The sequence below is a fragment of the Mesocricetus auratus genome, unplaced genomic scaffold (genome assembly GCF_017639785.1).
Source record: "Mesocricetus auratus isolate SY011 unplaced genomic scaffold, BCM_Maur_2.0 Super-Scaffold_100001, whole genome shotgun sequence".
Taxonomy (NCBI): domain Eukaryota; kingdom Metazoa; phylum Chordata; class Mammalia; order Rodentia; family Cricetidae; genus Mesocricetus; species Mesocricetus auratus.
In genome coordinates this window covers 316,384-330,113 of record NW_024429187.1, presented here as the reverse complement: position 1 = coordinate 330,113, position 13,730 = coordinate 316,384, and the positions used below count along the sequence as shown (strand labels likewise).

Here is a 13,730-nt window from a genome sequence, read left to right as displayed (position 1 = left end):
AGACTGCATTGATATTTTGGTTATGCTCATTGACTGTTTTCTTTATATGAGTTTGTTTTCTTCCCCCCACCCTTTTTAAAATTTAAATTAGAAGCAAGCTTGTTTTACATGTTAATCCCAGTTCCCTCTCCTTCCCCTCCATCCCTGTCCCCCACAGGCACCCTATCCCATCCTCTTTCTGCTCCCCAGGGAGGTTGAGGCCTTCCCTGGGAGAATCTTCAAAGTCTGTTATATCATTTGGAGCAGGGCCTAGACCCTCTCCCTTATGTCTAGGCTGAGAGAGTATCCATCTATGTGGAGTAAGCTCCCAAAATCTATTCATGTACTGGAGATACATACTGATCCAATACCAGAGGCCCCATAGAATCTTCTGATCATAAACCAAATCAGCTGCCAAATGGTTACTTGAATTGGTCAGCTGCTTCACTATATGATGTTGTGCCTTTCCGCTGAACTTTCTCACACACTTTCATTGAAAAATGTCTCAAGCCTTTCCCATTTTTAATCTTTTTCTTATTTAAATTAGAAACAAGCTTACTTCACATGTCAATCCCAGCTTCCTCTCCATCCCCCTCCCCCATCAGCCTCCCCAGTCCCCCCAACCTGGGGAGGGTGAGGCCCTCCATGGGAGATCTTCAAAGTCTGTCAAATCATTTGGAACAGGCCCTAGGTCCTCCCCCATGTGTCCAAGCTGAGAGAACATCCCTTGATGTGGAATGGGCTCCCAAAGTCCATTTGTATGCCAGGGATACATATTGATCTACTTACTACCCAAGGTTCCATAGATTGCCGAGGCCTCCTCACTGCCACCCAAATTTAGGGGGCCTGGTTCAGTCCCATGCTGGCCTCTCAGCTATCAGTCTGGGATCCAAGAGGTCCCCCTTGTTCAAGTCAGCTGTTTCTGTGGGTTTCACCAGCCCAGTCTTGACCCTTTTGCTCATCACTCTTCCCTCTTTGCAAGGTTGGCCTTAAATACCCTTCCCTGATAATGAGTTTTACTACAACTACCTTATATGCCATCCTAGAGCCTTCAGCCAATGGCTGGTAGAGCAGAGATAGGCACCCACAGCTAAACACTGAACTGAAGGCCTTTCCCATTTTTATCACCTTTTGGGCTTCGATTACTTTCTGAACAATCAGAGTCTATTAATTCGCTAGCTGTTTTCTATCACTGGGAACCCAGCTAGCAGCCTCATCTATGTGTGTCTCCGTGACCATTACTGCTGCAGGGGGATATGGACTCCCAATCAGAACACTTCCTGAATTGGTAATTCTCTGCGCTGTGCTTATAATCATCTGGGGGTTCAACATTAGCATTTGTTGGCACTGAGGTTTTCGGTAACAACCTTCGTCTTCAACAATTCTTTAAAATATCCTCCGCTAGGTGCAGAGGGGCAGGGGGCCGCATAGCCCTCAGCCCATGCCAGCGACTTGTCTTTGAGAGCTGTTGCTCCTCAGGCAGAGCCAAGTAGGCTCAGAGCGAGCTTACAGCCCGTAGCCAGCCCCGGCCTTTGAAGTAGCACGCTGCAGGCTGATTGGTCCTCCCCTGGCGCGGCAAGGCTCTCCACGGATTGGCCGGATCTCGTAGGAGTGTAGGAAGTAAACAACCCCACCCCCATACCAGCTCCCCACAGAGGAGGGGCAGAGGAGGGTGGCAGGCTCCCCGGAGCTTGCACTGGGCCCTTTGACTTCCGTGCTCTCCCACCCTGCTAGGAGACGCCCTGAAGCTCTGCCTGTTGTTGGTGCCCTGCCACCTCAGGGAGTGACCAGGAGGCCTGAAGCCTCCAGTTTGTTTTGTTTACATGTGTATTAATAATGCAACCTTGTTCTCCATCACTGAGATGGCTCTTGTACTTAATTTCCCCTGTAGATGATGCTGTCTGCCGTGGTCTTCTGTTTCTTTGTTTGTTTTTAGAATATTGTTTTATTTTTTGAAGTTTTTCATACATTTACAATGTGTCTTGATCACATCCACCCAGACTTTTCCTTCCCATTCTCTCCAAACATCCTTCAACATACTTCTCCCCATGGCATTTTTTTTTCTTTGTAGGTCACAGAGTCTAAACAGTGCTATTCACTGGAATGTTGACTGGACTGATCTTGTGCAGGTAACCACACCTGTGGTAAGTGTGAGTGCAATGCCTGTGCTGTGTATAGAAGGCAGTGTTTCACTCTGTCTTGTCTTTTCGTGACTTTCTTACCTCTAGGCTTTTTTTCTAGGCTGTTTGGTTCATTTCTTTCCTTGTTTTGTCTATATCTTTTTTTTTTTCTTTTTTTTTGGTTTTTACGAGACAGGGTTTCTCTGTATTGTTTCGTAGGCTATCAGTCCAGCCTGGCCTCGAACTCATAGAGATCCGCCTGCCTCTGCCTCCCGAGTGCTGGGATTAAAGGCGTGCGCCACCACCGCCCGGTGCTTGTCTATATCTTGAATCGATTTTGTAAGTCTTTTTGTCCAGGCCTTGAATTAAATTCTTTATCAAATGATTTTAGTCCTTCATTTGGTCATCGAACACATTTTAATCAGGTCTCTTGAATCTTTGTCTGCCACACCATCTTTGTTTCTCCATGTTAACAAGCTGTTAGCTTGTGGGCATGTCATAGTGGGGTATTATGAAATTGTTTTAAAGATGTATAAGTTATGTAAAATGAAAAATAAAAGTTAATGCTTCAAACATATGTAGCCACAACAGTCATGAAATGAAAACTCAGGTGTTAAGTTCTTGACAACAGCAGATGCTGAATGCTTTGTTAAAATACCAAGGACAGTTTATGCTGGAGAGGATGTTGAGAAAGGGGAACACTCCTTCATTGCTGGTGGGAGTGAAAATTTGTACCACCACTTTGAAAATCAGTATGGCAGTTTCTCAGGAAAATGGGAATCAGTCTACCTGACAATCCAACAATACCTCTTTCAGGCATATACTCAAAGGATGCCCTTTCATACAACAAGGACATCTGTTCAACTATGTTCATAGCAGCATTATTTGTAATAGGCAGAACCTAGAAGCAACCTAGATGCCCCTTAACAGAACAATGAATGTAGAAAATGTGGTACATTTACACAATGGAGTACTACTTAGCAGAAAAAAATGAAGTCTTGAAATTTGCAGACAAATGGATGGAACTAGAAGAAACCATCCTGAGTGAGGTAACCCAGACACAGAAAGACAAAAATGGTATGTACTCACTCATAAATGGATATCAAACATAGAGCAAGGGATTACCAACCTACAATTCACACCACCAGAGAAACTAGGAAATAAGGAGGACCCTAAGAGAGACATCCATGGACCCTCCAAAAAGGAGAAAGTAACAAGAGTTCCTGAGAAAATTGGGAATGGGGAGTGGGGGGAGGTAGGAGAAAGAGGAGAGAAGAGGAAGGGGGAGAACGAGAGATCAGGAAGACTGAGTTGGAGAAGAATAGAGGAAAGCAAGAAAAGAGATACCTTAATAGAGAGAGCCATTATAGGTTTAAAGAGAAATCTGCCACTAGGGAAATGTCCAGTGATCCACAAGGATGACTTCAACTAAGAATCTAAGCAATAAGCCGGGTGTTGGTGGCGCACGCCTTTAATCCCAGCACTCGGGAGGCAGAGGCAGGCGGATCCCTGTGAGTTCGAGGCCAGCCTGGTCTACAAAGTGAGTTCCAGGACAGCCTCCAAAGCTACAGAGAAACCCTGTCTCGAAAAAAAAAACAACAAAAAACAAACAAACAAACAAACAAAAAAGAATCTAAGCAATAGTGGAGAGGCTGCCTTAAATGCCCTTCCCCTATAATGAGATTGATCTCTACCTTATATGCCATCCTAGAGCCTTCATCCAGTAGCTGGTGGAAGCAGAAGCAGAGATCTACAGCTAAGTACTGATCTGAACTCCTTGAATGTAGTTGTAGAAAGGGAGGAAGAATGAACTAAGGGGCCAAGACCATCCTGGAGAAACCCACAGAAACAGCTGACCTGACCAAGTGGGAGCACACAGACCCCAGTCGTAAAACTGGGGAACCAACAGTGGACTGAACCAGGCCTGATGAATGTGGGTGTCAGTTAGGGGACCTCGGCTGTCTATGGGACCTCTGACAGTGGAACCAGCATTTATCCCTAGTGCACAAATGGACTTTGAGAGCCCATTCCCCATGGAGGGATACTCTCTCAGCCTAGATACAGGGGAGAGGACCTAGGCACTCCCACAAATGATATGACAGACTTTAATAATCCTTCAGGGAAGGCCTCACCCTCCCTGGAGAATGGATGGAGGGGGTCGGTGGGTGACATGGAGAGGAAACTGGGATTGATATGTAAAGTAACATTGTTTCTAAATTAAATTTAAAAATATTGTTTTAAAAAAGTTCTTGACACGTTTGACAAATGCTTCATCCTGTTTACCAGAAGACTGCCCATTTCGTTACATACCCTTGTACCCTGTGGGGGTTGTGGCAGGATGGCTTATCACACTTGAGCTTTTAGCTCAACCACATCCTCCCTACAAAATTCTGTGAGTTCCCTGGTTCCCTACAGTTCAGGAGGAAGGGTTAGGTGCTGACTGTAGGCCCTTTTACACTTTCTTTGAATTTGTCAAGCAGAAATGGCAAGCTCCTTCCTTGTTCCTTCTTCCTGATTATGATGTCCTGCTTCCTTTGCTTTATGTCAGATACATAATAGAACATACCTTCAACCATGAAAATCTCTTCTAGAGTGTGCTCACCAAGAAACATTTTGTCTCCCACGAAAGCTACCTCTTTCTGATAAAATAAGTAAATAAATAAAAAGATTGGAGCATGCTGGAAGAGCTAGAAGAACATGAGGCATTAGTGCCTGCAGATGATTATAATAACCCCTGTAGTACTTTTAAGGATTCGTTCTCTTTATTCATGCATACTTAATAAGGAAGTAATATAAAATATATGCCCCTAGCCTAGAGGACAGCCAGGTGGACATATGTCAAATGTAAACAGACTTTCTTCACTCTTTATTTGGCTTGCAAAGTTCAAATGCAATAAAGAGTAAATGTTTTAGTTCAAACTTCCTTCTGAGGGAATGTTTACTCTAAGTAATGATTACTCCAGTGATCATGGTAGGATTTGACCTTAACCTTACCTTTTCCTAGAATATAAGACAATAGTGGTGAGGCTGCCAGTTACAACAAAGAAAGCAACAGCAAACAGGTTTTAATGTCTTTTCCTAATAATCTAGATGCTTTACACATTCATAATAGCACATTAATCTAAATAGCACACAGATATACTGTGTCTATTGCTTCTTTCATTTCCTTTTAGTTGTAGCTAAGGATATGTTCTGTATATCTTATGCGTTAGCAGCCTTTCACATCCCAGAACACTACAATGTAGACCTTTTTTTGACTGATGTGTCCTAAGTAGGCTTGTTTGGGCTTTGTTTTGGGAGGCAGTGAGCATTGAATCCAGGGCCTATGCATGCTAGACAGATACTCTACCCTGAGCTACATTATCCTGGGGAGGGGGAAGGGCTTCCAGAAGCTTACAATGAGCATGAATATTTTAGGAAATATTAGTATTTTAACAATATGCTCTTCATATTTTGTAAAGAGGATATTTTGACCTGTCCTATGAATAATATCTGCTTTATACTTATAAAATAGTTTAAATAAGAAGCCAGGACTCAGACCCAAGTAGTCTACCCTCACTCTGCCCCATCTGTGCTCCTGAATTCAACCCTGGCTAATGTGTAATACGGCAACATGATGAGCTATGAGAATGTTAATAAAGAAAGAGCAATTATGTATTTAGACATGGTAAGTATGAGAAAGGTCATAGATGTATCAGACTTGTGCATAGTTAGTGTCTTAGTGTTCTACTACTGTGAAGAGATATAATGACCACAGCAATTTTTGGGTGGGCAGTTTCGAGGCAGGGTTTTTCTGTGCCTTTGGAGGCTGTCCTGGAACTAGCTCTTGTAGACTAGGCTGGTCTTGAACTCACAGAGATCCGCCTGCCTCTGCTTCCTGAGTGTTGGGATTAAAGGTGTACACCACCACCCTCCAGCCTGACCACAGCAATTCTTATAACCGAGAACCTTTAATTGGGGCTTGTTAAAGTTTCAGAGGTTTAGCCCATTTTCATCATAGCAAGGAGCCTGGAGGCATGCAGACAAATAATGGTGCTGGAGAAGTTGAGAGTTCTACACTAATCCCTCTCAAGTATTCCTGCTCCCAAATAAGCATTCATATATATATGAGCTCATAGGGCCATTCTTATTCAAACCACCACAGTTAATTATCATCTGGGCTTTTAATAAGTTATCAGTTTGTTCTAGATGACTTGGGAGTGTGTCTTTCCAGAGTCTTCTGTTAATAATCAAGTTATTTTTAAAATGTCTGACCAAGCTTTATGAAATATTATTGTAGGTGTGGACCATAGTCCAGAGGACACCTGTTAAGAGTTCCAACTTCTTTTATCCTGAAACAAGGAAGTGGACCAGGAACACACGGATAGTGGTAGAGACAGAGGCAGTTTATTAAATAAGAGAAAGGTGCTCTGTGCTGGAGCCTGGTGATGACAAAGTCCTGCCCTAGTACCATGACATTTACAAGTCATTTGTCCCAGCACCATGACATTTACAAATCATTTGCCTCAGCACCATGACATTTACAAGTCATTTACACACAGCACCCATCTGCCCCACAGGATTCCCCAGGCCCCTTTTCTCACATGCTTTATTTTGTAACCGTGAGTGAGTTCCCAGGTTTTCTTTTCTTTCCCTTGGCCAACTGGGTTATTTCCTATGGTAATCTTGATGACCAGTCCACCACAGTCTCCAACCATGGTATCACTATGTCCTGGAACATGTTAAATTCCACAGAATCCTTCAGAGTACGGCTGTATTATAGCAATTCTTTCCTGTTCCTGGTAGCCACAAGGAAAAACAGAAAATGTACACTGAAATGTTCTCTCAAAAGCAACTAATGGCCAAGGAAAGCAAATAATAAAACTAGCTTAGGAAACTCAAAACTCTTATTCTGCCATAGAAATATAAAAGAGAAAAGAAACAACAACAAAAACCCAATACAGTATCACACTTTCTACCATATGAACAATCTACCTTTCAATGTATAATATTGTTGAGGGATCAGCCAGGAGAAGGTGAAGGGAGGGTGATAGGGTGTGAATAGAGCAAAGCACAATGGTCTACATGCATGGAGATCTACATGCGTGAAAACCTACATGCATGGAAATCTACATGCGTGAAAACCTACATGCATGGAAATCTTCATGCATGAAAATCTACATTCGTGAAATGTATGGACTGTCATAATTTAGCTCACTGATTTATGGCTAACCAAAAATAGACACCTGAAATAAAAAGAAGTTAATGTTATAATATTTTGAAATGCCATAACTAAGCTAAGCAAGTAGGCAACCAAAACAGAAGTTATTTCTCAAAAGGTGGGAAAGTTTTGTTCTGTGACACAGCTGCTTACCACAACTCCTGTTCTAGTCAACATCCACAGGGAAGAGACAACAGTTTGAAATGTGCTCCAGTCCCATGGATGCCTGAAAGGTTACTCTGTTTCCCTAACACAGACATCTCTTGTCTTGCTTGCTGTTTTCTTTTGATAATATGATGACTACAATCTCTCCAAATATCATGGTCTTCCTTGCTGCCCTCTCTCCCCCCCCCCACCCCCAGACTTCTGTTGCTCCTGTTAGATCCATTCATGTTTGTCCTATCATTGTGCATAGTGTTCCCTGTCTTGGCTCCTTGCACACCAGTATGATGGGTACTCTGCATCAGTACTGCTCCCTTCTGCAAGGATCAATTGGCATTGAAACCTATCATTATCAATTCTCACACTAGTTTTCAATTACTAGGTTTCTATATCAGGCCCCCAGAACTTAGCACAACTGATGTCATGATAGAAGTACCACTCAGGACATAAAACTCAGCATGTAGGCAGCACCACATGCCAAAATGAAAACAAAGACCTAATCCATCAGAGTTCACAGTTCTGGGAAGGTCCCTAAATATACTAACCTTGTTTTTTTATGTTGTTGCTTTGGCTTCTATACTTCTGCTTCTGGCTAACTGTTCCTGTTAACTGGAGAGTATCAACCCAGGATATGGTTTTTGGCCTTAAAAACTCACCCTGAGAAAGGCTTGGTGGTACACTGGCATCCTGAATAGTCAGTGTAGTCTCCAGCCAGATAATAAAGACTTCCTATTGGTTTAAACACATGTCCGAGCAGTGTTCTCTGGTGGATACTTCACAAGAGTTTCCAGTAGCCTTTACTTCAAAATTCTACTTCTCTAGTGGACCTTCATGGGAGGCTACAAGTTAGTTCGACCACCCCCCCTGCCTGGACACACACACCTACTATACCCAAGTTCCTGATCATCCCGTAGGTTTCCGCTGCTGGGACGACAGTTCAGCTCAATGTTTAGTGACAATTACACTGTGGTTCCAAATACCATAAAGGGAGCCAACCTGTGCATTGACTGACAGCTCATATCTGTCCACCCCTGAGAGAAAAATAATCCTCTAACAGAGAGCCAGAACAATTGACAACCTTCTGTTGGGACAGCAGAATACTACAGCTTACTGCTGCTCACTGTGCTCTAGACACGGTAATAATACAGTTCAGTAGAAGCTGCAGTTCTGCCAAGAAGGCAGAGAGCAGTAGTTTCACCCTACTGAGGAGTTCTTGGGGAAGTGTTAATATGTCTTAGTTCTTCCATAAGTGACAGAAGTCATAGACAAATGATCTGCTGGGAACCTCTGTAAAAACAAGACAGAGAGAGAAAAGCAAAGATCAAAAATAAGTCTCTAAGACTCTTGATGGTTGTCCTAATGTAAAATATCTCCGTTTCTACATGTAGCTCGTATGATGAAACCTGTCTATAAATGAGTCATGGGGCTATAAAGATATGAATAATCTCTTAACATCCATTCATATCTAGACTCTTTTACCTTCCAAGCAGCATACCAGGTGTGGCCACAGTCATCCTTTGTAAGGAGCTTTGTTTGAAACTGAAAAGAATATCTGTGTTTGATTTGCCTTGAGAATTCAGAAAAGACAATAATTTTGCTCTGTGAGTACTACTATAAACAAAATTCTGGGAGCTGGCTCAGAGGTCAAGAACACTGACTGTTCTTCCAGAGGTCCTGAGTTCAATTCCTAGCAATCACATGGAGGCTTGGAACTGTCTATGATGGAATCTGGTGCCCTCTTTGGGCATGCAGGCATATGTGCTAGCAAAGCACTATACATAATAAATAAATAGATCATTAAAAAAGAAAGAAAGAAAGAGAGAAAGAAAGAAGGAAAGAAAGAAAAATACAGTGTGAAGAACTCAGGCAGGAAATGCTCACACATTTTACAACTGAAATGTGTTTAGGACTCAGGTAAGTAGAAAGAAAGTAACACATGGGATTGATAAAAACAGCTTTTTTTTTTAAGTTTAAGTTCCAAAGAGGTAAAAGTGAAATGAATCTGTCTGAGAATCCCCCAAAGCTTAATTAGACATGCATCATAAAAAGAAGTCTCAAGATAACTCTAGTTCTCATGAAGGCTCAATACTGTACTATGTAAATATGAGTTCTGAGTCAGTGTCCTGATTAATCTGTGAACAACCCTGGGTCCAATAACTGACACAATATAAAGAGGGTTTTCAGCACTGGACATGAAATTGGGCCTTGTAAGATCCATACTCTTCATCTGAGATGCAATGACTTGCAGTCAGAGTGATCCTCAAGGAACTGTAGTGAGAAGGAAACATACAGCTGGATAGATTTTTTTCTCTCCCTCCCAAATTTTTCTGTCTATTTAGAAGACAGAAATTAGTAACTAACTGAATACAAAAGGAAAAGAAAAAAAAGCCCTTCGAGTTAGTCATTACTACACCACAGAAGAATCTCCAGTGACTAATATCAAAGTCAATAGTTGAACACATAAAGGCAAAAAAAAAAATCTTGGAAATTACTTACCCCAGTTTTCCTCTGTCTCACTGTTCTTGGAACCTATGCCTTTGATAATAAGATGGGTGGTAGAAATATCAAATGAGTCAAGATCATAAAACACTGTATTATAAGACAAAAAGCAACATGCTTTGTAGCAAAACAAGCCTGTCTTCCATATGGCCCTTGAAGCCTGATAGTTATTTAAATTCAATAGACATAAGAAACAGAATAGTAGCTCCAAAGACACACTTGTGCTAATCTCCCACATTTTTGTGCGTGTTACCTCACATCACAAAGGTTCTTGCAAATGAGGTTAAATTAAAGATCTTCAGATGAAGGACTCTTTCCAGGTTAAGCAGGTAGCCTAACCCAATCCTGGAATTCCTCATTAGAGAAGATGGGAACATTATTGACAGAGAGAAAACTGAGGGTGCTGCTCTGTTGACTCTGAATGTGGGGTAAGAGACTGTTGCCATGGAAAACAAATGGCTTCTAGGGACTGTCAAAGCCAGTAAACAGAGTCCAAAAGAAAGACGGACCTAGTATTCATTTTGGCCCAATACAATTCATTCTGAACCTCTGCTCTTCAGAACTATGTAATTATGGTATGTTTACACCAATTGTTTTAGTACATTTATGTTGCCATAAAATTTATCATAAGCTGGGTGGCTTATAAACAATAAAATGTCCAAAATAATTGAAGTGGCAAATTTGATATCATTTGACTCATGGATGTTGTGACTTCAGATGGTAGAATGACAAGAATTCTTCTGTGCACTTTTATAAGGGCACTAATTCCACTTATAGGGGTTCCTCCCCATGAGCTACTCATGTCTCAAAGGCCACAACTCTTGATGTCAAGTCAGTGGACATCTGAATTTCAGTACGTGAAGGGAGGGCACACCCCTTCTAATAGCACTGCTAGTTTGTTGTCACTATTATAAAACATTGTTATGTTTACTCAGCCTCAAGATCTTTTTGAATAATGTATTAGGTACTTTCCTAGGGATACTTTCCTGAGAAGTCAAATATACAACTCAGGTAAAATTTAACATGATACTAGCATACTGATGATGACGTAATCATTACTTGTCTACTCAATTAATACCCTGGACCCAGATGTCCTAAGTTGTTTTCTCTGTTGCTGTGAGAAGACATTGATCAAAAGCAACTTGAGTAGAAAGGGGTTTATTGGCTTACCCTTCCTCATCACAGTTCATCCATCACTGATCAAAACTAGGGAAGGAACCTGGATACAGGAACTGATGCAGGACTGCAGAGGAACACTGCCCACTGGCCTTCTCCTCTTGATTGGCACAGCTTGCTGACTTATTCAACCCACCTGCTATGGGTAAGGCCAAGCACTAAGAACATAAAGAAGGAAAAGGTGGCAAGACTTCCTTCTACATAGAGCTGCAGTTTTCAACTACAAAAGTGTCAACTCATGACCCGAGAGTCCTCATTTAGCTTGCGCTACGGCAGGACTACTTCTGATACCTCTGAAACATCAACAACACTGAATCGTCCAAAGACTGAATCCTAAGCTTCACACAGCTGGCCTACCACGTGATAAATTGAAATACATTAACGGAAGCTACAAACACCTGCTGGGCAAGATTTCCATACCAGTAACCAGTACTTGACACCTGACTGAAGATGCTTAGGTCTCATTACAAGTGGGTAAACATGAATAACCAAAGTGCCAATTCTCCATGAAAAAATTAGTATGTCCAGAGTAATGTCCCCTGAGAAAAGCAACCCAAATGTCGTACAAGACAATGATTTCAAAATAGCAAAACTGAAAATAGCCAAAGAATTCTAAGAGAATATAAATAACTGCTAGAACAAACACCACAAAACATGGTTGACTGAAGTTATGGAAAGCCAAGAAATGAAAACAGAATTTAATGGACAGAACTTCTGAAGTAAAGCAAAATGGAATATGATTTAAAACATAATATGCATGAATTAAAAAAATCAGAAGACAAGATCACCAGTAGATTGATCATGTTGAAGAGCAGATATCCGGACTTGAAGGCAAGTTAGAAGAATTAGATCATTCAATGAAAGAAAACATCTAATCCAAACTATCCCAAGAAATCAAAACTGCAGGAACTTGGATGTTATACAAAGACCAAACCTGTAAAAAATAAGTTCAGAAGAAGAGGAGGCAGAGGTCAAGGGTAGAAAAGATTTTTGCAACCAAATCACAGAAAAAAAAAAAAAACCCTTCCTTAATCTGAAGTAAGAGGTGCCTATTAAGGTCTGACAGGAATACAGAGCATCAAGCAGACAGCACTAGAAAAGAAACTCCCCTCTGTATACTGTGAATATGATTTATTACCATTGGTTAATAGAGAAACTTCTTTGGCCTACAGCAAGGCAGGATAGAGGCAGGTGAGAAATCAAAGCAGAGATATAGGGGAAAAAAAAGAAGGGTATCAGGGGCAGATGCCAGTGAGCTGTCTGAGCAACAAGATGTACCAGAGAACAGGTAACACCTCTTACATACAAATACATAATATAGATGAATGGAAATGAGTTAATTTAAGTTGCAAGAGCTAACTAGTAATAAGCATGAGCAACAGGCCAAATGATTTGTAAGTAATATTAAGTCTCTGAGTGATTATTTTAAAAGAGGCTGCAGGACAGGGAGGAACAGAAAAGCCTCTTTTAAAATCCCTCATGACATCAAAACACTAAATGTTCAGAACAACAGCAACAAGCAAAAGATAATAAAAACAGGCAGCAAGAAAGACCGAGTCACATACAAAGGCAGGCTCATCGTAATAACAGCAGATTTTTCAATGGAGACTACGATGGTCAGAAGGGATTGGGCTGGTGTTCATAATCAAAAGACCCAAAGCTAGTCTCAGCCAATACAGGAAAATAGAAATTACATTCTGCATTTTATCTGACAACCATGTATTAAAGCTAGATATTAACAACTAAAGAATACATATTCATGGAATCTAAACAACACATTACTGAATCAAAATTGAGGGAAGAAAGAAATCAAGAAAGAAATTTAAGAATTGAATAAAATAAAATAAAACAAGGCAATTACAAGAATAAAGCTTAACTCACTATATGCCTATGTAATTTTTTGAGAAGCCTCAAGTTAACAACTTAGTGATACATCTGAAGGCCTTCTAAAAACAAAAATAATCAACACCTCCCACAAAGAAAAGTAGATAGAGATTACTAAAATCCTGGCCAAAATTAATGGAATTGAAATGAAAATTACAAAATAAATCAATGAAACAAAAAATTAGTTTGAAAGAATTTAGAAAGTTGATGAACCTATCGCCTAACTAACCAAAAGGAAGAAAGGATCCAAATTAATAAAATTAGAGAGGAAAGCAACTTTCATCAGACCCCAAGAAAATTCCAAGAATCATAAAGACATACTTTAAAAACCTTCTTTTTTTTTTTGTTTTTGTTTTTGTTTTACGAGACAGGGTTTCTCTGTATTGTTTTGGAGGCTGTCAGTCCAGCCCAGCCTCGAACTCACAGAGATCTGCCTGCCTCTGCCTCCCAAGTGCTGGGTTTAAAGGTGTGCGCCACCACCGCCCAGCTTAAAAACATTATTTTCTACCAAATTGAAAAATATAAATAGAAAATGGATGAATTTCTAGATGTATGCAAGCTTCTTCCAAAGTTAAATCAAGGTGAATTAAGTACTTTAAATAGACCCAAGGTAGCCTGTGAGATAGAAACAATAATTACAATCTGCATACCTCCAACCCAAAAGCACATAACCATATGGATTCACTGCAGAATTCTATCAGACTTTTTTT

General features: G+C 40.8%; 1 long non-coding RNA gene across 1 annotated transcript; it reads right to left on the bottom strand.

Annotated features, from left to right (window-relative positions):
- Positions 1-6,463: 6,463 nt before the first annotated feature.
- On the bottom strand, positions 6,464-13,455 carry LOC110339499. Its single transcript, XR_005876666.1, has 2 exons — positions 9,958-13,455; positions 6,464-8,748 (listed from the first exon to the last, which is right to left on the bottom strand). It is a non-coding gene; the product is annotated as an uncharacterized LOC110339499 (long non-coding RNA).
- Between the last annotated feature and the right edge of the window lie 275 nt (positions 13,456-13,730).